This window comes from Lactuca virosa, chromosome 8 (assembly GCF_052849685.1).
Source record: "Lactuca virosa cultivar CGN04683 chromosome 8, Lactuca_virosa_CGN04683_v6, whole genome shotgun sequence".
In the NCBI taxonomy this organism is placed as follows: domain Eukaryota; kingdom Viridiplantae; phylum Streptophyta; class Magnoliopsida; order Asterales; family Asteraceae; genus Lactuca; species Lactuca virosa.
Window position 1 is genome coordinate 66,469,063 of NC_136433.1, and position 24,444 is coordinate 66,493,506.

A 24,444-nucleotide genomic window follows, 5' to 3' on the forward strand; every position below is an offset into this window, starting at 1 on the left:
TCTATGCTGGATGAAAGATCTAAACTTCTTTCTTTTCAGATCTAAACTTTTTCTTTTCAGATCTAAACTTTTTTCTTCAAATTAAATCCAAATAATATCCAATTAAACATCTCCCCCACGCGATGACGTCCATTTTTGTCTGTCTTTTTACCGTTGAGCTCCTATTGACGAGATCTTCGATTCTCGTTTAGGTTGTGTCGGCTAAACATCGGTCGATTTACTATTCGAACTCCCGGCTGCATACTGTTAAGCTGAAACTTGAAAAAAATCGTAATTTCCTCATACGAAGTTAGATTTGGGCATTCTTTTGATGCACGCTCTCGGTTTAATGTATGTTACGACTTGCATTTAGATTGCTAAGGCTACAAGCACTTTGTCGTAAACTCACTTTTTACGTCACACAACGTCGTGCCGGTTTTGTCGCGAAACTTCGACAGGTCATAACTTCTTCGTTATAACTCGGATTTCGTCGTTCTTTATATCTCTGGAATCCTTGTCATAACCACTACAACTTTCTTCATAGATATCGGGTTTATCTAACATTATATTTATGACGCTTATTTTCATTCTTAATTTATTATATCTTTATAAACAAGTATTTATGCACATAAAATCACATAATTGACATAATATTCAAGTAATTCCTGCTTATTACTTCAAAATGAGTTATAATGGTTGACCTTGACTATTACATTATTATACTAGTGCGTAGACCAGAAACACGAGAATTACATACACCAGTAGCTCCGTCAGCCTTGTCGTCCATGGGCTCCTCCTTGAAAACCATAGGTGTGAGCATCGTTGGGACCGATGGGGACAGAGTGTCCTTAGGGTCAGCAACATTAGGTACTAGTTGCTCCTCGGGTGGGGGAGATGTTTATGAAACATGTGAAGATCAATTAAATCCAAATAATATCCAATTAAATACAATCCTCTGTCCGGCATTCGCTCTCCGACAAACCTGCATAAGACATCAAACAAGGAAGATGTTTATGAGATATGTGAAGATCAATTAAATACAAATAATATCCATTTATAAGTATGTAATAGATAGTATCTGAAACTCCAGAGTCTTCTTACTAGTTCGTAAATCCTGAATAGCAGTCTCTAATTCAGGAATTCCTTAAGTGTAGATGTCTCTAAGCCAGGAATCCTCAAAGGTAGGAAATATCTAAGTTGCAAAGAATCCCCAAGTATAGTATCCGATCTAGAAGTCCCCAAGCGTTTAGATTTCCAAATATTGTATCCGAGTTGAGTCGTGTATCGATCGAACCATAATAAAACTTAGTTGCGCATTCTAGGTCTAATTTTGGTACGGCCGCTGTACTATACTAACTCTAGATACTGCTTTTGACCTAAATTCTTGAGTTATGATTTCATGGATTTGTGTTGTGGTGAGTAGATATGTTTATATATATATATATATATATATATATATATATATATATATATATATATATATATATATATATATATATATATATATATATATCTTTAAATTTTGTTTTGTTAAGTTTATTTTATTCATTTTTGGTGTTGTACTTCAAGACTATCAAGTAAGGATCGGCAGTATGAGAAGTGCCAGAGGGTAGGACCATTTTAGCATATAGCCGTTCTGAAATTCAGCAACCCAAACGATAGTTCAAACTAGACACCTCCCCTATATGTAATCTATCAGTAGGGTAATTAATAATAATACTAAAAATTTATTAGGCTTAAGGGTTAAACCTAAATAGAGTATATTCCCTAGGTTATAGTCGTAGTTCCTAAGGAATTACTAGTTGGCTATAACATGTAGCGCTGATACCAATCTGTCACACCCTCGGCCGGCGGCGTAAACGTTGGGTTGTGCGATATTAGAATATTGGATTTCAGGTCAACAGAATATATTGAAAATACACATAAATAATATGCAAACATTACTTTTTATTCATTAAGTAATATAAGTTACACAGGTGTTGAAGCTACAAGTACGTTACGGTAGTAGAGTACAATAATAAAACACATAAGCTTCTAGTTACATCACCAAGATCTCGCTCATCGTCTTCCAGACTCATTATCTTGAGAATACATGTGGTTTGAAAGGTCAACATAATGTTGGTGAGTTTAGACGTTTTGCATACTTTAAAACGTTTTGTAAGGTGTGTTGTGTCAGCATTGTTGTTATCCTAAACTTGTATACTTGATTTTGTGTTCTATCGCTACTTTCTTAGGTTCATTTCCTAGTAGAGGTTTTTAGATAGATTAGTTTAACAATGTTACGATGAGTTCCTATAATTGAGCCATGACTATTTAGAATAATCCCCAAAAACCACGACGCTTCATCGGACATCGAAAATAGTTTAGAAAGTTATGTATGATTCGACTTGTCGTTAGGTTGTAGCTAGCAACCACAGGTGGGAGTCTTAATCCCGTGTAGATCTATACATAACTTTCCTTCTCACTTAAGATTTAATGATTACAGGTCAGGGCTAGCTAATGGTTATTTAGCTAGGATATGAATTGTGTTTCATCTAACACTTGTTTGTGTGCAGCCGCCACTGGTCAATCATGTTGTTGTTCTTTGTTGTATTTATAAGAGATACTTATTATACATATATACATTAATCATATATATATATATATATATATATATATATATATATAGTATTCAGTTTAGCCGGGTATTTGGGTAGTGTAACCACTAGGTACAAAGTCATCCAAAGGGTGGCTAGCATAACAACTAGGTAAAATGTTTCCCTAAATGTTCTATCAGCATAACGACTGGTTATGCATAATTTCTAAGTATTTGAGTCAGTGTAATATCTAGGCATAATATTATCCATAAAAGTTGGGCAGGGTATCTACTAGGCATAGTATTATCCTAATGTCCTAAGCATAATTATATAACTAATACTATAACATTAGTAATAATTATGAGCATAGTTGTAATGTGATATGTATTCCCCTCCGTAAAAGGTTTGAAAAATGTAAAGTGGGGCCATAAACTCACCCTTGATGCGTGAAACCATTGATGTAAGGTAGAGTTCGGGAGTCTGTAACTCGGGAGGTGCTCGGGAATTAGTGGCACTGAAATCGAGAGTGAATGTGAGAGGTTTTTGATCTCTGAGAATTGAACTATCGGGGTTTTCTATTTATAGCATATTTTGTACTACGCACCGCATAAGTGTGCGTGAGCCATAGGGATTGGCTACGTGCCCCCTCCTCGTGTCATGTCATCCGTATCCTGATGAATCCCGTTGTCAGATGCACGCCGTGTGCGGGTGTGCGCGTTGGTAATAATTAAAATTTAACAATTTGTATCTCTCACATACGTGCTCTGTTTTCCATGACTATTATATATCCATGTAGGTCTTGACGTACACTACAACTTTCCTTTTGGTTGTTTTGGATAATTCTAACTTTCATTTTTAGCCTATATTTTATAACTGTTATGATTTTATCAAAATCACAACTCTCCCATACGGGTTCCGTTTTAGGCGTTCTTTGTCTCAAAATTCCTACTTTGAGTAGTACTACGTTTCTCCTTTTGGTGACTTTTGCCAAAATTCAACCGTTCTCCTCGTAATTTTCGACGTTGTAACTTTTAGTATGTGGTAGATTTTTATTTACCATAAAAATCATATCTCTACCATACTAAATCATATTTTTACGAAGTTTATATTTTTGGAATTGCAAAAATGCATACATTCTAAAAACATTAACTTACTCTTAAGGTGACATGATTTTTCGCACACTTATTTTTGAGCGTGTTTGTTGACATAATTAAGGAAAAAAAATCGAATGTATTTATTTATATGTCGAATGTTTATATGGTTGTCCTATTACATGTTGTTTAAATCATTAGATTCTAATGGCTGTTGGTTACGTATTTTTCGGGATGTCACACTAAATACGATGTGTTAAGTTTGAAAGTAAAACAACTCCTTTTGTGGTCTTTTACAAATATAGATATATAAACTCTTGGAGTCATGTTCCTGCTCTCGTTTCAATAGTTTCACTAACTGCCAAAATACATCAACTTGAGTATTACAACCCAAGGTACAACTAAGTATGGCATAAAACTAATCCAACACTTTCACCAAATTAATAGGGCTTAAATTTCATAGTTAACTAATTATAATCCATGAATAACTCATCTACATGTTTTAATCCATCTAGACATATGTTCAACTTCATATATATAACAATTCACCAAAACTAGGGTTTATAAGCATCTTCTCCAATTTAAAAGTTTAACCATGGATCTGACGTATAGTACTTGAAAAAAATATCCTAAAAACTTCCCTTACATTAAAGGTCAAAAAATTAGGTTTTCAACCCCTTTCAGATTTCACCATAAAGATACCATCTAAGTTTGTAAGAAGATGAGGTTACCTCTAACCCAGTTGATAAAGTTATGTGCTTGATTATAACATCCCTTGGTAGGGTCTAATTGAAATACCAGTTTTAAAACATAATCTAAATATTTTAAAATTCAAAAGTTTTTCAAAGTTTCATACTAAATGTTGAAAGGTTCAACGGTCTCAAAAGTTTGAATAAAAGTTTCAAAAGAGTGAGGTTGTTAATTAGGTATCCTAACAAACGTTCAAGTTCCCCACAAGTCGTGGTCTTCTAAAATTAATGATATCTCCTATGCTAATTATTCTTTAATATGAACGCTCATCAAAATAAGTCAGGCAAAGGAAATTCCTAGTGAGTTACCCACAGTTGATTCATTTAGAGTAAGAGATAGCAATTTGCTTACTCTAATCAAAACCCCCAAAAATTATTTTATGTCAAAATACAAACACATGAGTTCAATAACCCAAATGAACCTGGGTCTTATATGCCCGAATACCAACAAGAAGTATTTGCATAATAAATTTTCCAAATCAAGTAAAGAGTAATCATGACCAATTTAAACGATAACTGATGCAATGCAGGCTACTATTGCAACCGAAGTTAATCTCAAAATTCTATATCATAGATGGCTCAAGAGGATACTCTGATGGTAATCCTCAACCGAAGTTAATAACAATGTCTTAGATAAGTTTGATTCAAAACAAGTTTAAGTCAAAAGTGTTTGCATATAGAACTTGTTATTTAGAAAACATTGATATTTACTTTATGATTCTATTAAGAGATTTAGTTCTCTAAAAGGGAATTTTAATCATTACAAAATATGAAGGTGGTTGTTATAAAAAATGATTAAGTAAATAGTCTATCATTTAATAAATTAACTAAGACATATATATTTAGACATGCTAAATTAAAACACACATTATTCCAAAACAAATGTTGTTTTACATTACAATTATTTTATATTCGAAGCATAAACAATAAACTAAACCCCGAGAAAGAAGTTTCAACTTGCTTGTGCTCAGCTGGTTACTCTTCTTTGGAGTATCTGCAAGCCATTTACAAATATTAGATTAACATTAAGTACCAAATACTTGAGTGTTATATCTAATAGATACTTGAAGTACTAGTCTATCTAGACTTTCTTTTTCAGAAGAGAGGGACAGTTCCTCTTCTAGTGTCCTATTTCACCACAAAAGAAACATGATCCGTCTCTGTGGGCCTACTTGGATTTCTTGGGCCTAAAGGTATCTATTCCATAAAATATGGGCATCTTAGATCACACAGGGTGACTCTTTTTAGAATTGCATTCTTTCATTGTTTGAACTGGCTCAAACCAAATATAATTGTATTATTAGAATATCTGCTTAACATGTCGAAACATCTTATATACATCTAAATTATCCAAGACTTCCTGGAATTCAGGAATAACTATTCCTAGTATGATGTAAGAAACATCTTCAACATCACAATGATGCCTCCACCAGGTATCATGTTCAGGTTTTTTGCTCAAGGCATGTGGTTTAGGAGGAGGGCCTTTAAGAATGTTATTATTTCAGCAAGTGAAAGATGATACAGGGTTATGAGATTGGATTTTGTTTTCATCTACGAAATTATAACAAAATTCATTTAGTATTTTCAATATTTAAATCTTTAATAATTAATACCCGTAAGTTTCCAAAAATATTAATTATCAGAGTTTATGATCCAGGTTGCAAAATAAATAAACGGTCAGGTGACATTTATCCCATTAATTTGAATTCACCAAGGTAGATATCGATTATAAATTATATTCTATTATATTATTCCTAGTTTTATGGGATTGCTAATAACAAAGTTTAATAGACATGTTTGCTTCCATCTATGCATCAGATCTCTATTGCTTAAGTGTTCTTTATCACAACATATTTCCAATCAAATCATCCAATTTGAAGAACTTGTGTAATCGGCCAATAACTAGGTTATAGAAATCACGAATACACCTAGGTCATCAAAAGATAACACATAGCAATTAGGTGACCTTTATCCCACTATCGTATATAAGAGACGGGCGAGTTTCCATTCAAATAGGATTGCATAGATATGAGTTAAAATAAGAGGTATTTGATTTTTATTATTCTAGTTTAAAAAACATATTATATCATGGTTATCACATGCATCCAATAATTCATTGTATATTTTTATTTAAAATAACATTTTAACAATGTTTTTTTTATAAAATCCAAATTTTATATAATTGACGAGATCAAATTTTAAATTTAATAACTAGTATTAAGTTTTGTCGTCTGACCGCTAAGGAACATTCATTAAACTTTTAATAAAACTTCCTTTTATAAAATAAAGTTTGGAGTTTGACAAGTTTCTAAAATCTTAATTTTAAACTTATATATTTTTAATCCCGAAATTTAGCTTTAGTTAGTTTTTAACGATAAAACTCTTTTTACTTTTAAAACTATTTTACCATCATATGTTAAAAGATAAATTTCATTAAAACCAAACTCCTTGTGATGTTATTTATGTTCAAAATATTATTTTGCATGTTAAATCTAATTTTAACAATTATAAACATAATATCAACATAAATATAAACAACTCAAGCATGGAAAACGTATGTGCATAAACCAACCATAAACTAGTGATATATTTGTAAGTCATCACAAAAATATAAAGTTCATTCCTAAGAGACATAAAGGAACCAAAAATCGTGTAATGTATTTATGCTTCCACTTGCTTCAACACCTTGTAGCAAGTTCATAAATATAATTTTATAAAGTTTGAGAAACTTTAATAAAATCAAGTTTATACACATTTGATCTTCAACATGGCCACCATCTTCATTCTTGTTATATTTTTTTATAAAGGTAAACTATTTTTAAAACTAATCTATTACTTACAAAAATAAACAAAATAAAAACTACATATTTAATTATTACATACCATATGAATAAATAAATATTACAACCATTTTAACAAATCAACACAAACACATTCACAAAAGATCCATGGCTAGTTTATGAATATCATTATATATATATATATATATATATATACACACACACACACACTCAAAGTTATATAAAACAACACTTTGTTTTTCTAAGACAACTTTCGGTGACAAAAAATGCGTGTAAACTTTTGTCACTAAGAAATAACAATTATAAATTTGTCATAGAAAATATGTATGGATTTCATTACAAAATGAAAATCATCCATGTTTTCCAAAAACAAAGATTATTCCAAATGATTTAATAGTCTAACCATTATTGCAAAAATGGCTCTGATACCAATTGTTGAGATTCATTAAAAAAAATAGTTTAATTTTATAGTAAAAACTACGAGATTAGCAACTAAAGAAATTTTAGATTTGAACAAACAAAAACCGTTTTACCCAACACAGATCATTTTGCAAACAAGGAATGATTAAAACAACCATAGAAAGGAAAATATTGCACCCTTTGAATTCTTTGATTCACATGGGAGATGGAAATTGATGAAGTGATGCATGAAGCTCCAAAGGAGAAGTTCTCTACAAGTATCCACCAAGCAAGGAAATACCACTAAAGATGTTAGTCTTCACTTGTGTATATGTTTTTTTCTTAAGCCTTAAGATTTATATAAAATAAACCTTAAAGAAAAGCAACATATAAGCTCTTAAATCTAGCACCAAGTTAAAAGAAGAAGAAAGGGAGAGAGGCTAGCAATTCTTGAAAAATTGCAACCCTTTAGAGAGGATTTATGAGTAAAAAACCATCATTTCTAGCAAATAATTCCTTCCTTTTATACATATAAATGTGTACCAAAGTCAAACATATAATAAAAGAAAGTATCGTCTTTATTTGACAAGCATGATGTGTAAGATACAAGACCACACTCAAACCATTTCCCTCTCATCAAACTTTCATCCATGTGGTGAAGAAGTCAAAGGTTTGAGTGATTCATACAATGCATAAATAGCTAGTTACATTTTAACCTAATGGTTACTCTAAGTGCATAAAATGTTGTACATAACTTTAATAATCATACCATATGATATTTCACTAGTTTTTGTTCTATTTATTATTATTTCCTAGAAACAATAATTCCAAATATGTTGGTAAAGTATTAGTTTTATAAAATAATGTTTTTACAACTAAATACAAGTGTTGATATTTATTAATAATCAATTAGTAGTGACTTACTATAATGTGTGACTCTATAGGATCATATATCATTAGCAAATATCATTCTATAATGACTCTTGGGTATAAAGATCTTTCATCCCTTGTTTTTCCGATTTAGGAAGCATAATGTATTTAACAACATTGGATTGCCATAACTTCCTTATACGTGCTCGGATTTCAATGATATTTATATTCATTAGTTTGTATTTGATTCAACTAGAACTTTATTTTAGATTACTTCAAATAAAAAGTATTATATGCTTACTTATAATTTCATAAACGAAGGGTTATATTATATTCATCTTCATAACTACACATAAACATATTTTTACATGCATCCTTCCATATACTCTAGAAAAACACCTGTATTAACATCATACTCATCGTATAAATGTGTTACACGTCTCTTGATTTATCAGATTTAAGAACAAGTGTTACATATTCTAAAGTCTCAATAGGTGAATTTTTCAAGCATTCAAAATATGCCTTCGGATGCTTAAGAGAGTGAAGTGAAATTAAAACAATCCCTTGATAATGATATGTCATATATTTAGTTTTTGGAACTAAATGTACATATATATGACTACAAGCAACTAACTGAAGCTTATTGTCAGAAAGTGCTACAAGTTGTGCTTATTTTTCACCAAGATGTTTCCCTACAACTAAAACCCATGGTCAATTGCCTTGCACGTATACCATGGAGTGTTTAGAAACATCCTTATGTTTCATCGTAAGTGGTAGAAAAGATGAATTGTACCCGATGTGTTAATATGCCTCAACAAAGACCAATTTTCAATCCAATGTTTCATTCCGAGATACTAGAACCTATAAGCCATGTTGGTGAAGGTTCTTCTAGGAGGAAACTTTCTCATATAATAACTACAATATCAATGATTTTGATTTCTTCCGTTGATACAAACAACTTTCAACCTAAACACTTTTATAATTGGTACTAGAACTTCTAGTGTGAAGATGTCAGCAATTGTTACAACTACTATTGGATCAATTTTAGGTCCAATGGTTAAGGTAAAAAATGAAAATTTTATAAGAAAAGAAGAAAGAAAGTTTCACGATCAACAACATTATGATATCATGCAACAACACATTTCATTACCTCTAACCAGGCAAAGGAAAAATGTTGAAATAAGAGTTGTTGAAAAAGTTTGGTGTGTATAACAATTAGAGATCTTGATTTTTTAAAGTTGACTTGTTTTATACAAGTTCCAAAGTGCAGTCTAGCAGTTGAAGATTCTTTGGAAAATAAACTTAATACACAACCACCACTACTAAAGCCTTTGCTCATAAGCAATTCAGAAGGCGTAGTGAACTTAAAGTTTTTATCCATGGACTTAATGAGAAAAAAGCTAGATTTCATTTGATTTTGATTAATGTTTAGGAGCAGGTATGGAGTTATAAAGTATTCAAAAGAAAATATGTGATTTTGTTAACACTTAGGAGGAGGTATGGAGTTTGAAAAAGACTCAAAAGGTTATTGTGAATGAAGAAGTTGTTTTGTTTGAAGAAACTTTTTAGAAACTTGATTTTGAAGTTGTGTGTTGAGAAGATGAAATTTTAGAGTTCACTCTTTCTGATTTTCCATTTATAAATTTGAATAATCTGCGTACACTTTTGAAGATTTTGTTTGTGTCAGATCAAAAAACAATTTCATAGTTCAAGAAACATGTCATATCTATACATATAAAAACGTATTTATATACATATTTATACTTATAAAAACGTATTTCAGAGTTCACTCTTTTCGATTTTCCATTGATAAAAACATATTTATATGTAAAGAAATATGTATAAATACATTTCAAATACATATTTATACATAAAAAAGTGTATTTATATGTAAACAATATGTATAAATCTACTCTAATAAATAAATGTTTTTTTTGTCACTTGTCATACTCTCATTCAATTTGTCAAATGTCATTTTGTGGTTATTTTGAATTAATTTTTTTTCCACATGTCATTTTATGAATTTTTCTATTTTATTAAATTCTATATAATATTTTAATGTAATAATTGCAGTAAATGTAGTAATAAGTAGATATCAATTTCATTAATGAGCTTATTTTAATTTTAAAATTCTCAAAATTAAAGCTTATTAGTTTCTTTTGTTTATTTATTAAGTTAGTTGTTTAAGTTTAAAAGATAAAAAACATTTCTATTATAACAATTCCTTATTTTTCCTATTTTCTTATAAATTCAAAGTTCTCAAATATTTATACCTTTATATTTAACTTTTTTTAAAAAAAAAAACTAACCCATGTAATACATAGGTCTCACAACTAGTATAGGAAATATATATGAAACACATTTCTATATATTTCTACACCTTAAGAAACGTTTTCAAAGTCTTTTTTTCATTTAGACGTATTTATATGTATTATTAAATACATGTATAAAAATATTTATGTAACTTCTGCAAGATAGGGTCAGACGATTAAGGTATAAAAGGATAATTAAATGTCACGACGATAAATAGATGTTTTCGATAAAAGATTATTTAGGGAAAATAATCTAAACAAAAGTGATAGTGGTCGTTAAATAGAGAGTATGCATATAGAGAACGTCCAAATTTGACTTCATAAGAGGAAACTATGATTTTTCGAAGTATTAAACGTAGCCGTGTTAGCATAGAAACCGAAATTCTAAGCGGTCGATTGTTAGGAAAAACAATCTGAACGAGAATCGAAGATCTCGTCAATTCCTATCTACCGGTATAAAGACAGTCAAGAATGGATGTCGTATAAAAGAGTTATGATTTTTATACGGAATTTAACAGTCTAAGCCCGTTAAAAATATAACTTCAAAAATAAATTGAGAATTAGTCCACGGGGTCTAAACGAAAGTTGTAGATCTCATTGATAGCTATGTGTGGATATAAAGAATGTCGAAAGAAGAGGTCGTATGAAGAAGATATAGTTTTTTAGAAGTATTTCAAAAAGCACCTCGCGCAGGTAGGTATGTACGGTGCGCAAAGCTTCTAGAAGTAGGGATGCGGACGAACCATGTGATGACACATGACAGTAATATGGAGGAGCAGTGTAGCTCGAGTGCACGATGCGTATGGCAAAATTTGGCTATAAATAAGAGGCCAATCCTCATTTCCTTCCTAACACTTTGAGAGCCATTCTCTCTGGATTCCTTCTGAAATATCTCGAAATTCTCTAGTCAATAGAATATTTCAGCTAGACTCTGAAGTATCTGAGTGTCTGAAAACTAGAAGCTATCGAGTCGGAGTTATGATAGTACAATTTCTGGATTTTTGTCAGGAAAATCTCTATAAGTTAACCTACACTCATAAAGCTTTTAGTGTAACTTACATTTAGATTCATAGTCGGTATTATGAACCTATAAATAAGATTTATCAATGATTCCAAGTCATTATACTGATTGATCTACTTCTGAGAATGTTGTCTAGGATAGATTTAGTGAGGTGTTTAAAGTGGGATTTCAAACCAGTATACTATGTATACCAAACGGACCCTCCCTCCGATATGATCCTACCTGGTTGTTCCATACTTAATAGATCTTGATATACATATTGGTATTAGTGAGGAATCTAGATTATCATTAGTCACCATAAATATTAGACTAAGACTCAGTATAAATCATACTTTGGACACATCAAAGGAAAGGTCAAGGTGTTAGGCGGTGCGCTATTGAATTCTCCAATCACCCACGTAAGTCAGTTGAGTGCATAGTTCCTTTCATGAACATGATTTAAATACAAGTATTAATTAAATTATTCAATATATGTTAAAAGGTTTATATGCGAGCTATATGCTTAATTATTGCCTAGAATATGTGTTAGAAATGTATTTGATGATATGCGATATGCGAACCAGATATGGTTCTATATGTGTTAAGAGATATATATCTACTATTATGTGATAATATTAATAGGAGTATTACTAAGAGGAAGATAAAAGTATATTAATACCTAAATACTCTCTGTTAACTATATACACTGAGATAGGTTAGTATTGTCTAAAGAGAGTCGGTATTGGGAACTTAGTAGTTGTGCTCGTTAGTTGCATAAGACTTATTATAGATACCTAGTGCAATTAAGTTTGATATCGGGTAGTCTCATTAAGGATGTATGTGTGTAAGTTAGGAAAGGAGAGTAGAGTTATTTTTCTTTATACTTTCAGGTGTTGAAGATATGAAAATACGCACCAGAGTACAAATCGTATTCCTTTTTGGATGACCAGAAATGGTAGGTCCAGATAAGGCAATTGTAATGGTATGTATGACCATCTCCCGGAGTAAGATGACAACAGTTGATCATTCTAGACAGTCTTGTGAATTATGTTGCTAGTGTGGGTTCATAACCCACATATGTAGATGAAATGGGATACAATATTCATCAAATACTCTGATGACACGAGAGCCTTTATGACTTTCACCAACCAAGGAAGCCCCTAGTGGTGCAGTCAAGTCCTTTCTAAATGGTTTATCTTCCTGATAATCGTGGACTAGGGTCTGTTAGGATCGATTAGGGTGGGTATGTATGAGTATGAGGTTTTATAGATGTCCAAATTGGAATTATATATATATTATGGGATTGAAATCCCTATGTATCTAACCATGTTTCCCAACCTGACCCACTCAGTTTTTATGCATCACTGATATCAAGACTTAAGCCACTAGAACTTGATTAGGATGCTGAGTGATTAATAGAAAGCCAACAATGGTGTTTAAGACCATTAGATATTTATGTTGTAACTTATGTGTCTGTATTGATTATGACATCCTTAGGATTTTATTCGAGACAATCTTGTACTCAAAAGATTTTTATATATTGGGACTTTCCGCACATAAAAGTATCATGATTTTTAAAATCGTAAAGGAAATTTATTTTTGGTTTTGAAAATTAAAGGATGTCACAGTTGGTATCAAAGCATTTGTTTAAGTGGACTAGGAATTGTGAGGATTTCTAGACTTAAACTTAGATCTTAATTGATTATGGTGAGGTTTTTGTCTAGAATATTTTGTGTAGTATACCTAAATTAATTATAAAAAGACAAACATTAGAATATTTTAGGGTATATGCCTTAATTAATATTATGTGCTAATAAAAATTTAGTTATAGTGTGTCTTAGGTTATATACCTTACTTGCCATTAGGAGCACTAGCATACTTTAAGATTAATGTCTTGTGTGCTAAATGTTATGTGGTATAGAATGCTTTAGGTTGCCTACCTAGACTGCTAATAATTGAAAGAATTTGAGGTCTAATGCCGACCTTGGTTCGAAGGATAAAATCTTATATGTTCGGGTTCTAAATATTTAATTAATGTATTAGAAGTAGCATGTAATTTTATGGGGTGATAAAGAGGATTATGCATCTAAACATAACTAAAACCTTCCCTATCATAATATAATCGCCTCTCGGTACACTCAATGCCTGCTTTAATGTACATAACTTCATGATGAGAACTTGTAGAGGGTGGGAAAATGATAACAGAAGCCGACAGCCTAAGCATGTGATTGGTCGTGCACCGGTCGTCGTACCTGTGCCCGAATGTATCACAATGGCAAGAGTACAAGCACTGATGCAAGAAATTCTAGCCAAGCATATGGAGGAGTCCAGACAACTGCTCTAAAGGAGTAAGAGAAAATTCATGACATCGATTGTTGAACATGAAGTTCAGCCTGAAGAAGGAAGTCGTAGTAAAGCTATAAATCAGACTAAGCCTCGAAGGGTTTGGAGAAACAACATTGAAGAGGAGATTGAAAAAAATAGATGAAAGTATGAGGACTTCATGGCATCCCAACCACCAAGTCTTTCTAAAGAACCAACACCAGTGACAATTATGGATTGGATCTATTAAATGGAAATGGTGTTTTAAAGTTTTGACTGTAGCAACAAACGAAAAACAATCTTCGTAGCCAGAAAACTAAAGACTGGAGTATTGAGCTGGTGGAAATGGTTGGAAAATACCATTAAAAAAGGAGAAGCAAGGAAGAAGTCATGGGAGGACTTCCTTGTACAGTTAAAAAGAGAATATTGCTCAGAGAGAGACCTTCTTGAGATAAGCAATGAATTCCAGAACCTAAAGAAAGTGGAAATGAGCGTCAGCCAGTATGTTATGGCTTTTACTAGGAAGATGAAATTAGTTCTTTACCTGGTTCCTAATGAACTCTCCAAGATAGAAAGATTTGCTAATGGATTACAAGCAGATTTCCGTCCAATGGTGAAATTAGAAACTACTTTGGAAGCAACTATCCAAGTTGCCAAAGCCCTTGGAGACATAGTCAAAGGGAAAGTCGTCGACCAAGCTGAAATTAGCAAGATGAGGAAAAGTGAAGGACTCCCAAACTTTGATAAGAAGAGTAAATTCTTAAAGTCTGACCCCAACAACAAGAGATTTGGGGTAACAATGAAGCAAAATGGTGTGATAAGTGAAGGAAAAAGCACTTCGGAAGATGCGACCGGGAAGTGACCTACTATAAGTGAGAAAGGGCTAGTCACTATTCCAAAGATTGTACGTTCAAAGACAAAATATGTTATATATATATGGAGATAAAGGGCATATTTTGAAGGATTACCCAAAGAAAACAAAGCATCAAGGTCGAATGCATAGCTGAAGCCAAAGGCAGGAGCATTCCATATGATCCTTGATGGAGCAGATGACGCTGCGGGAAATCAGGAATAGGGATCTGATTATCCGAAGAACGAGATAGGAAGAAGACATCTTATATAGATAGTAATAGGTTGTGTAGCCTAGTATAAGAGTCATAGAGTGTAATAAACTTTGAATATGATTGTAATCATTTTCAAAAGTTATAAAAATCCCTAATTATGTTTTATTATCCAACATGTTAAGTTGCTATGTGATTTTTCTTTGATAGTGACTTTGGTACTGCAAGATAGTTCTTGGGAAGAGTACGAGTAGATGTGAAAGGTAGCATAGGCCTATACTACCAGAAGCACAAGACTCACACTTGGATCGGGAAAAGTCACAAGGTTATTGAGGCATTAATAGTTAAATTGTTTTTGTTCATGTACGTCGTTACTTTTGTTTCGGTAATGACTAAGAAAATGAATGTTATTCCCACCTTAGTAGTCATATCAAATCGAGTCCGACTAATATAAAAACTACAAAGTAATTTACTCGGTTCAGAGAACCAAGTTCGATGTAGTATTTGACTTTAGTCAAGAGATTGAAGACGATAAAAAAAAAGGCATTCATTAACATCGAATTCCCAAAAGATCCATGCTTCAGTTGATGTATTAAGGTAAGTTTATCAGTGATCCCTTTGTTACAGCCATCCTGTTGAACATGCGACTTGGATCGCAATCAATCTCATTTGGTGTTCAACTTTGGGTAACGCGTGTTAGATGTCTAACTGTCAACACATAAGAGGAACAAATACCTTCTTGACTACATAAGCCTCTTGCATAGTTCACACCATACCTAAAAATGGCTTTTATAACTGCCCCGTTAGGGATTAGAATTTAACCATATCAAAGCATAACACTCCCTATACTTAAGTCCTACTATGTATCATAGGTTTTAAGGATACAAAGATAGTACCTTTAATCAAGTATCACTCATAACTACGATCTATGAGTTGATCTTGATGCTGGTCCTTTCAACACTAGTTCTCCGACAAGTACCTGTGAAACATGGTTACAACCACTTACCTACTTTCATCCAGTGAGAGCCAACCAATCCAATTCATATTAGTCTTACTTCATAATTTCTCCTACAATTATAACTGACTATGAACTTTTAGAATAATAATATTATTAATGGATTAAACATGTTAATATATAACACAACAAGTATTGATGTGATGTTCATATCCCAATATATCAAAACAGTATATAATAGTTTTTGTCTTAATGTTCCAATATCCAAATACTAAATCCAAATCAAACTCCCATTTATAGAATAATAAATTCTTACTGATGAAGTGTGAACAGTCATACTTAGCTCAAAAGAAGAACTTAATTAATGGGTCTGACAAAATTTAATTTGTGTGAATTATGCAAATAAAATCATCTCCATATTTGACTTTACTCCAAGAATAGTCAAATATCTTGGAGAATATGATTGGTGTTCTTTCGAGACATAGAGTTTCTTAGCTTGATTAAGTATACCTCGAAGTCATAAAGATTTCTATATGATCCTTGAATGGCAGAAATCAACATAGCTTTTTAGTGAACTCATTCATCCAATCATAGTTAATTTCAACTTCTAAAGTAGTAGTGTATTCTTATCTAGTAGATTGCACAATTATGTTTTCCTTGGACCTCATTCCTACAAAACTTACTTTTCATTCCATAATGAAGTCATAATCCAATTACAATTAAAAATTATATATATCCGTTTTGTAGTTAGCATCTTATGTAGCTCTTTACATAAAGATCTTCTTCCAAATGGATTATCTCATAAAAATTCTCTTAGTTCTTATTAAGAACTCTTAGAATGTTGTTATAGTCATCAAGTGACTTAACCATGTACTCAATTTGTATCTTATGATATGTTCATAGCATGATCATATACCTAATCTTGTGCATGATATGACATAAATTATGGATTCATTTGCCAAAAAAATAGAATATAAATCATTTCATCTAGCTCAAACCTATGTGCTAGGTCCTTTTGAGGCAGACTCAAAAAAGGTGTCATGTGACAATGTAACATCCCAAAAATACGGACCAAAATTTTCATTTTTGATATAGCAATATATAAAACAATTTATAGAAAACATCATCAAGTTACTTCATTTCATAAAAAGCCCTAGATCATAGTCCCAAAATCATGTCATCACATAGTAACAATGTCAGAATACAAATCCCAAAAATCTCATATGCGGAAATCGTGTGTGTGTGTGTGTGTGTGATGCGCTGCTACCATATCGGCTCCTTTCCCTTCGAAAAAGAAGGACCTAAAACAAAAACTGAAACTGTAAGCATAAAGCTTAGTGAGTTCCCCCATCATACCACATACCATACAATAAACATACTGCCAGGCATATTTGGGTGCCCGGCCTACCCTGTTGAGCATATCTGGGTGCTCAACCTACCCTTGTCAGGCATACCGAGGTGGTCGACCTACCCTCCGATTTATTTCAACCATCTACGAGGACTATTTCACCCCTACCCCTACCACATAATAACATAGCATATCATACTGTCAGACATATCTGGGTGCCCGACCTACCCTGCAGGTATATCTCAACCGGGTTCGGGGACTAGTCCCTTATCTACCGCTATCACATAATCACATAGCATACTAGCACATAAAGCATAAAAAATAGTGGCATACCAGACAATTATCACAAAGACAATCATCTCAACTATAATCACCTAAGTGGGCCAACCTTGGTGCCTTAGACCCACTTCTACTGGAAGGTAACTCACCTCAATGTCGTGAGGTTGCTGAACTGTCCTCGGCTCTGGGATCAACTCTCCTCAAACTCCTACACATAACATCTCTTTTAATTACTCGCTCATACTCATAAACCCTTTAAGGATCAACTCTGGTCAATGGTCAAGTCAAAGGTCAACACTCTGGTCAAAGTCAACCTTAGGGTCCAAGCCAACATTCTGGTTGACTCAACTCGCCGAGTTGGTCCATCAACTCATCGAGTTCCCGGGTCCATAAAACTCTGGAGTCTCGATCCTACTCTTCGAGTTCCCCTTCATACAAGTCGGGGCATTTCACTCACAACTCGTCGAGTTCATCCTTGAACTCGTCGAGTTCTTCTTCATATCAGTTGGGACATTTTGCTCTCAACTCGCCGAGTTCATACTTGAACTCGCCGAGTTCCTCTTCATATTAGTCAGGACATTTGCTCTCAACCTGCCGAGTTCATCTTTGAACTCGTCGAGTTCCTCTTCCTATCAGTCGGGACATTTGCTCTCAACTCGCCGAGTTAATCCTTAAACTCGTCGAGTTCTTTGATCTTCAAGTCCATAAACACGTCCAACTTGCTTAGTCATCTTCTAGACTCAACGAGTTTGCTTAGTAACAGAAAAGGTTGGGGGACCACGACCCAACTCGCCGATTCATATGAACGACTCGTCGAGTCCCCCAAAGTCCAAATCTATCTAGTCATTTCCAGTCGGGCTTAATGCATCCAAAACATAGATATGGCCTCCTAGGGTCGATATAACACGTAAAGTTACAAACTTTACGTTAATGCATGGGTTATTTAGCTCAAAATGTCCTAAAAAGTGGTTCATATGATGCATGGGACTCCCATGGCCATAAAGTTGGCACCTTTATGCCATGAAGTCCCTCAAAGACTCTGGATCTGAAGTTATTACTCCAAAACATGCTTGCATCCATGAATGGTTCCATAATATGTTCCAAAAGGCCCTAAACTACCCCATGAAGAGATCTAGTAAAAGAATAGTCAAGGTATAGACTTTATACCTCAAATGAGTTAGAAAGGCAGCACAAACTATGGATCTACTTGCTTCCTCTAGAACCCCCAAGCTTCCTCTTCCTTCTCAAGCTTCAAAATCACCAAGAACACACAACAATGGCTCAAGAACACTCAAAATGGGCTAGGGTTTCGTGACTAAGGTTTGGAGGTGATGGAGGCTGTAGTTGAGGCCAGTTAAAGTGTTTAAATAGGGTGCAAGCCTTGAAAATTAGGGTTTCACTCTGGCAGCCCTACTCATCGACTCGAGTCTCTCGACTCGTCGAGTAGGCTTCAATTCCCGCGTCCAATCATTCGTTCCTACTCGACGAGTCTGGGGCCTCCGACTCATATGTCCCTTTCCAAAAATGAATGTTTTAATTAAAAAAACATACCAGGATCCGGGCGTTACAGACGATGCAAAGAATCCTCCAAAGGAATCTTGTATCTTGACCTCTTTCAAGATGTTGTTAATTCATGCAAAAGAATTTAAAACTTTTAACATTCATTTTTATCTATCTCTATAGATTTTACATTCCAAGAATGTATCTTGTTATTCCTAAGTCTTTCATTTTAGAAATACTTTCTAAGTCAAGGTGAAACTACCTCGCATGGTCGGAATGTAATTTCAAATGATTAAGTATGTCTCATTCATACAAGATTAGGAATATCACTATCCTCCCACTAGTTCCTAGTAAACACACATGTTCCTTTCATTTTGATATAAAAGCGTACCTTGTATTGTCATATTAAAATGACTATTCCAACCTAGAGATGTTTGCTTTATATCCATAAGTGGATCCTAAGCATTAAACATTTTGTTAGGATAACATGGATTAAGAGAACCTCTAGGCTAAGCGATATAGATATCTTCTAGTATATGTTTATTAACAAAAGCGGTCTTTCTTGAAATCTTTTTGGTATATCTCATATTAAGAATATGAAGTTATCGTAAATAATATACGTGTTGATCTAATCACTTCTACTTGTGAAAAAGGTTTGATCACAGTCAATTTCATGAGTACGATAAGGACAATAGTCAATGACACAACTTCGATAAAATCCTTTTATAACAAGCCTTGCTAAATATGTAAGATATCTATGTATGTATTATTTCTAAAAGAATTTCTTACTCCTTTTAGCCTTGCTATAGAGAGGAAGATTAATCAAGTCCATACTTGATTATTATGCATGAATTACATCTCAATGTTCTTGATTCCAATTCATTTATCAAATTCAAGATTTGATATAGCGTCTTGGTAGTTGATAGATTTTCCAGAAACCATCAAGAAGAACTCATTAATAAGAGATTCCACATTTCTCATGTCAAAGATGATTTCTACCATTAATGCGAACTGTTTGTGTTTATGAATAGTTATTATTCAAGTTCAACAATTCCTTGTTGAAACTAGTGCCAACAATTGCTGCATCAGGCTATGGTTTTAGAGATGCTTGAAGTTCTACGTGGCTCCCACTTGCTTTGTCATTAGAAGATTGTTTTTTGCTGACTCAACATTCAGAGCAATTAGAGAACTTATTCTTTGTCAATTTGTATACAATAATCTAAATTCCCTTTTAGAATATTCTATACACATGTATTTTGATGGTGTTTGTATTCAAGATACAATTAATAGTGATTAAGGTATAATCCCAAGAGCCTAGAGGAAGACAATTTTTACCGATTAGAAAGTAAACTTTATCCAGTAAGGTCTAATTCATCCTTCATTATCTTGAGTAAAGTACACGAATGGTCCTTATGATTTGGGATAATTTTCACGCTTGGTCCCTAACTTATTTTTTAAACTCGGAAGGTCCCTATAGTTTGTTTTATTGCGTGTTTGGTCCCTATCTTAACTAAAAAGACTATTTTTCCCTTGATTTTTGAATTTATTTAAATAAGGTGGGGTAGGTAAGATAAGGTAAGATGATGAGGAAGTAGGATAAGGATGTGTTTATTTAAATAAATTAAAAAATCAAGGGCAAAATAGTCTTTTTAGGTAAGAAAGGGACCAAGCGCGCAACAAAAACAAACATTAGGGACCTTCCGAGTTAAAAAAATAAGTTAGGGACCAAACGTGAAAATTGCCTCAAACCATAGGGACCATTCGTGTAATTTACTCTATCACTTAAGGCTTTAGATGATGTTACTGGAGTTTATCCCAACTTTACATCTGAAAAATTCAACAAAGTTTTCAAAATTATGCTTTACCATGTAAAATATAATTATAACTATTATAGTTGTCGATAAAGTTGATTTGATATCTTGTGCTAAATTTTAGACATTCATTACAAAAGAAGTCATACACCATAGTGTATAGTTCCTTAATAATTATTTTCTCTATAGATTAGTGAAAATGTGATTAGGAATCATTTATATATAAATAAGATTCACATATGTCAAATAAACTACATTATTTGCCTTCAAATATCCCTTTCTTGAAGTTTGCATATGTATATTTCATTTATATAATAAAGATAAAAATGTCATAGATAAGTTTGATTTAAAACAAGTTTAACTCAAAAGTGCTTGCATATAGATCTTAATTTTATTTATTAAAATATTGATATTTACTTTACAATTTTATTATGAGATCTAGTCTCATAATAGAAGTTAATCATTTCAGAATATGAATATTATTGTTATGAAAAACGATCAAGTAAATAATCAAACATTTAAATAAAACAACTGAGACCTATATTTCGACATGCTAAATTTAAAATATACATTCTTCCAAAACAAACATTGTTTTATATTACAAGTAATTTATGTTCTAAGCATAAATATAAACTAAACTCCGAGAGTGTAGTTCCAACTTGTCTGTGCTCAGCTGGTTACTCTTCTATAAATGTCTACAAACAAGTTACAAATATTAGATTTAAATTTAAGTATCAATTACTTGAGTATTATATGAAGAGTATGTGTTCTATCTAGTAGATACCTGAAGTGCTAGTCTCTTCCAGACGTTCTTTTCAGATAAAAGGAGCAGTTCCTCTTCCAGTGCCCAGTTTCTCCACAAAAGAAACAAGATCCATCTATGTAAGCCTTATTGGATTTCTTGGGCTTAAAGGTGTTCAGTCCATAAAACACGGGCTTCTTAGATCACATAAATTGGCTCTTTTCAACCTTGCATTATGATGGGTTTTGAGCACTATAACATCTCTATGGTGCACATACAACCCTAATGCTTTGGATCTAAGTTTTCTCAAGTTATACATGTAATAAAATTATCCAAAGCATGAAACCTACAACTAGCATACAACTTTGATATTTGAAACGTAAAAACTAGTTAGATGAATACCTCTTTGTTGTAGCTTGTAGAAATTGACCTTTCAAGAGCTTAGCACCTCAAATGTGATGCCTCTAATAAATCACAAACACCAAAAGCAAATGATGGAATAAGATAGAGAGGCTAGGAGGCACCCAAAAACGGCTAGGGTTTCTTCTTGGAAGTCTTGTGGGGCATTTTTGGTGATGCTAGGGGTTACATTTATAATGTGGAATTCCTAGGGTTTCACTTGTAAACCCTAATTCACTTCCTTGGGCCTTTAATCCAATAATCTATATGATAAGCCCTTTGGACTAACTCTTCATGGACTCCCACATAAAATTAGTCAATCCTCATCAACATGGATCATTAGCCCAAACTATATGTATTACAGATTTACTTAATCAGTCCCTGTTAATTTAATTAGTCTCTTTTGATCACTAAATTAATTCCAAATTAATTCTTGACCAATACCAATTAAATAATATGATTTCTCAATTAATATATTATTCTTATAATATATTAATAAATCACAAATAACCTCTTTCTCAAATATCCATCCTATCAAATTGCTCTGGTGAAGGCAACCCAAAATGACCATGCCACTATCGGGTCAAGTACATACCAATTATAGTTATGGACTTAGACACCTAATCCAACACATTATTCTATTATTTGAACAAGTTTTAAACAAATGTCATTGTATTTATTGGAATATTGTTTAACATGTTATATCAACACACACACACACACACACACACACACACATATATATATATATATATATATATATATATATATATATATATATATATATATATATATATTATCCAAGACTTCCTGGAAGTCGGGAATAACTATTCCTAGTGTGATGTTACAAGCATCTTGAGCATCACAGTGATACCTTTACAATGTATCATGTTCAGGTCTATTTCTCAAAAAAAGTTGTTTAGTACTAGGACCTTTAAGTGTATACAATTTCACATCTCTCACGAGATAGTCTCTCAAGACATTTGCCCTTTCATTGAAGTTGTGTCAATTGAACGTTATTGTTTCATTAAGTCATTTAAAGAAAATGACAATTCACGGTTATGAGAGTGGATTATTTATATCTATAGAATTTTAACAAAAGTTATTAGTATTTTCAATATTATATCTTTAACAATTAATACCATTTTCGTTTCCACAAATAATTTTTATCAAAGTCTAGGATCCAAGTTGCAAAATAAATAAATAGTTAGGTATCCATTATCCCATTCATTTGAATTCAACCTGGTAGACATCGATTATCAATTATATTCTGCTATATAACTCCTAGATTTATACTAATAACAAATTTAATTAGACATGTTTGATCCCATCTATGCATCAAAACTCTCTTCTTAGGTATCATTTATCACAAAAGATTTCCGATCAAATCATCCAATTTGAACAACTTGTGCAATTGCCTATAACTTGGTTATGGAAATCACGAAAACACCCCGTACATGAAAAGATAACACTAAGTGGTTAGGTATCCTTTATCCCACTAGTGCATACACGAGATATGCCAGTGTTCTTAAAAAATGATTGCATATATTTGAGGTTTGTAAAGGGTATTTGATGTTTTTATAATTCTAGTTTAAAAACATATTATATCATGGTTATTGGATGCATCCAATAAACCATGGTATAGTTTAAAAATCTTATTTTATGTAAAAATTAAATTTTAACAATGTTCTTCTATAAAATTCGGTTTTATAAAATTGATACGATCAAATTTTAATAGCTAGTATTAAGTTTGACGTTTGAGCACTTTAAAACATTTTTAAACCTTTTAATAAAACTTCCTTTTATAAAATAAGGTTTGGAGTTTGATAAGTTTACAAATCTCTATTTTAAACTTATATAACTTTAATCCCAAAATTTTACCGGTTACTAGTTTTAACAATAAAGTTTGTTTTAATTTCAAAACTATTTTACCATCTTATGTTAAAATGTAAATTTCATTAAAACAAAACTCCTTTTGTGGTATTTATTTATGTTCAAATATTATTTTGCATTTGAAAATCTACTTTATCAACCATAACATAATAATAACAACATAAATATAAAACAACACAAACATATTAAAAACACATGTGCATAAACCAAGCTATAAACTAGTGACATTTTTGTGAGCCATTGCAAAAAATATCAAGTCTATTCCTAAAAGTACATAAGGGACCTTTATCTTCTAATGTCTTCATGTTCTCTCACTTGCTTCAATACCTTGTAGCAAGTTTATAAATATAATTTTAT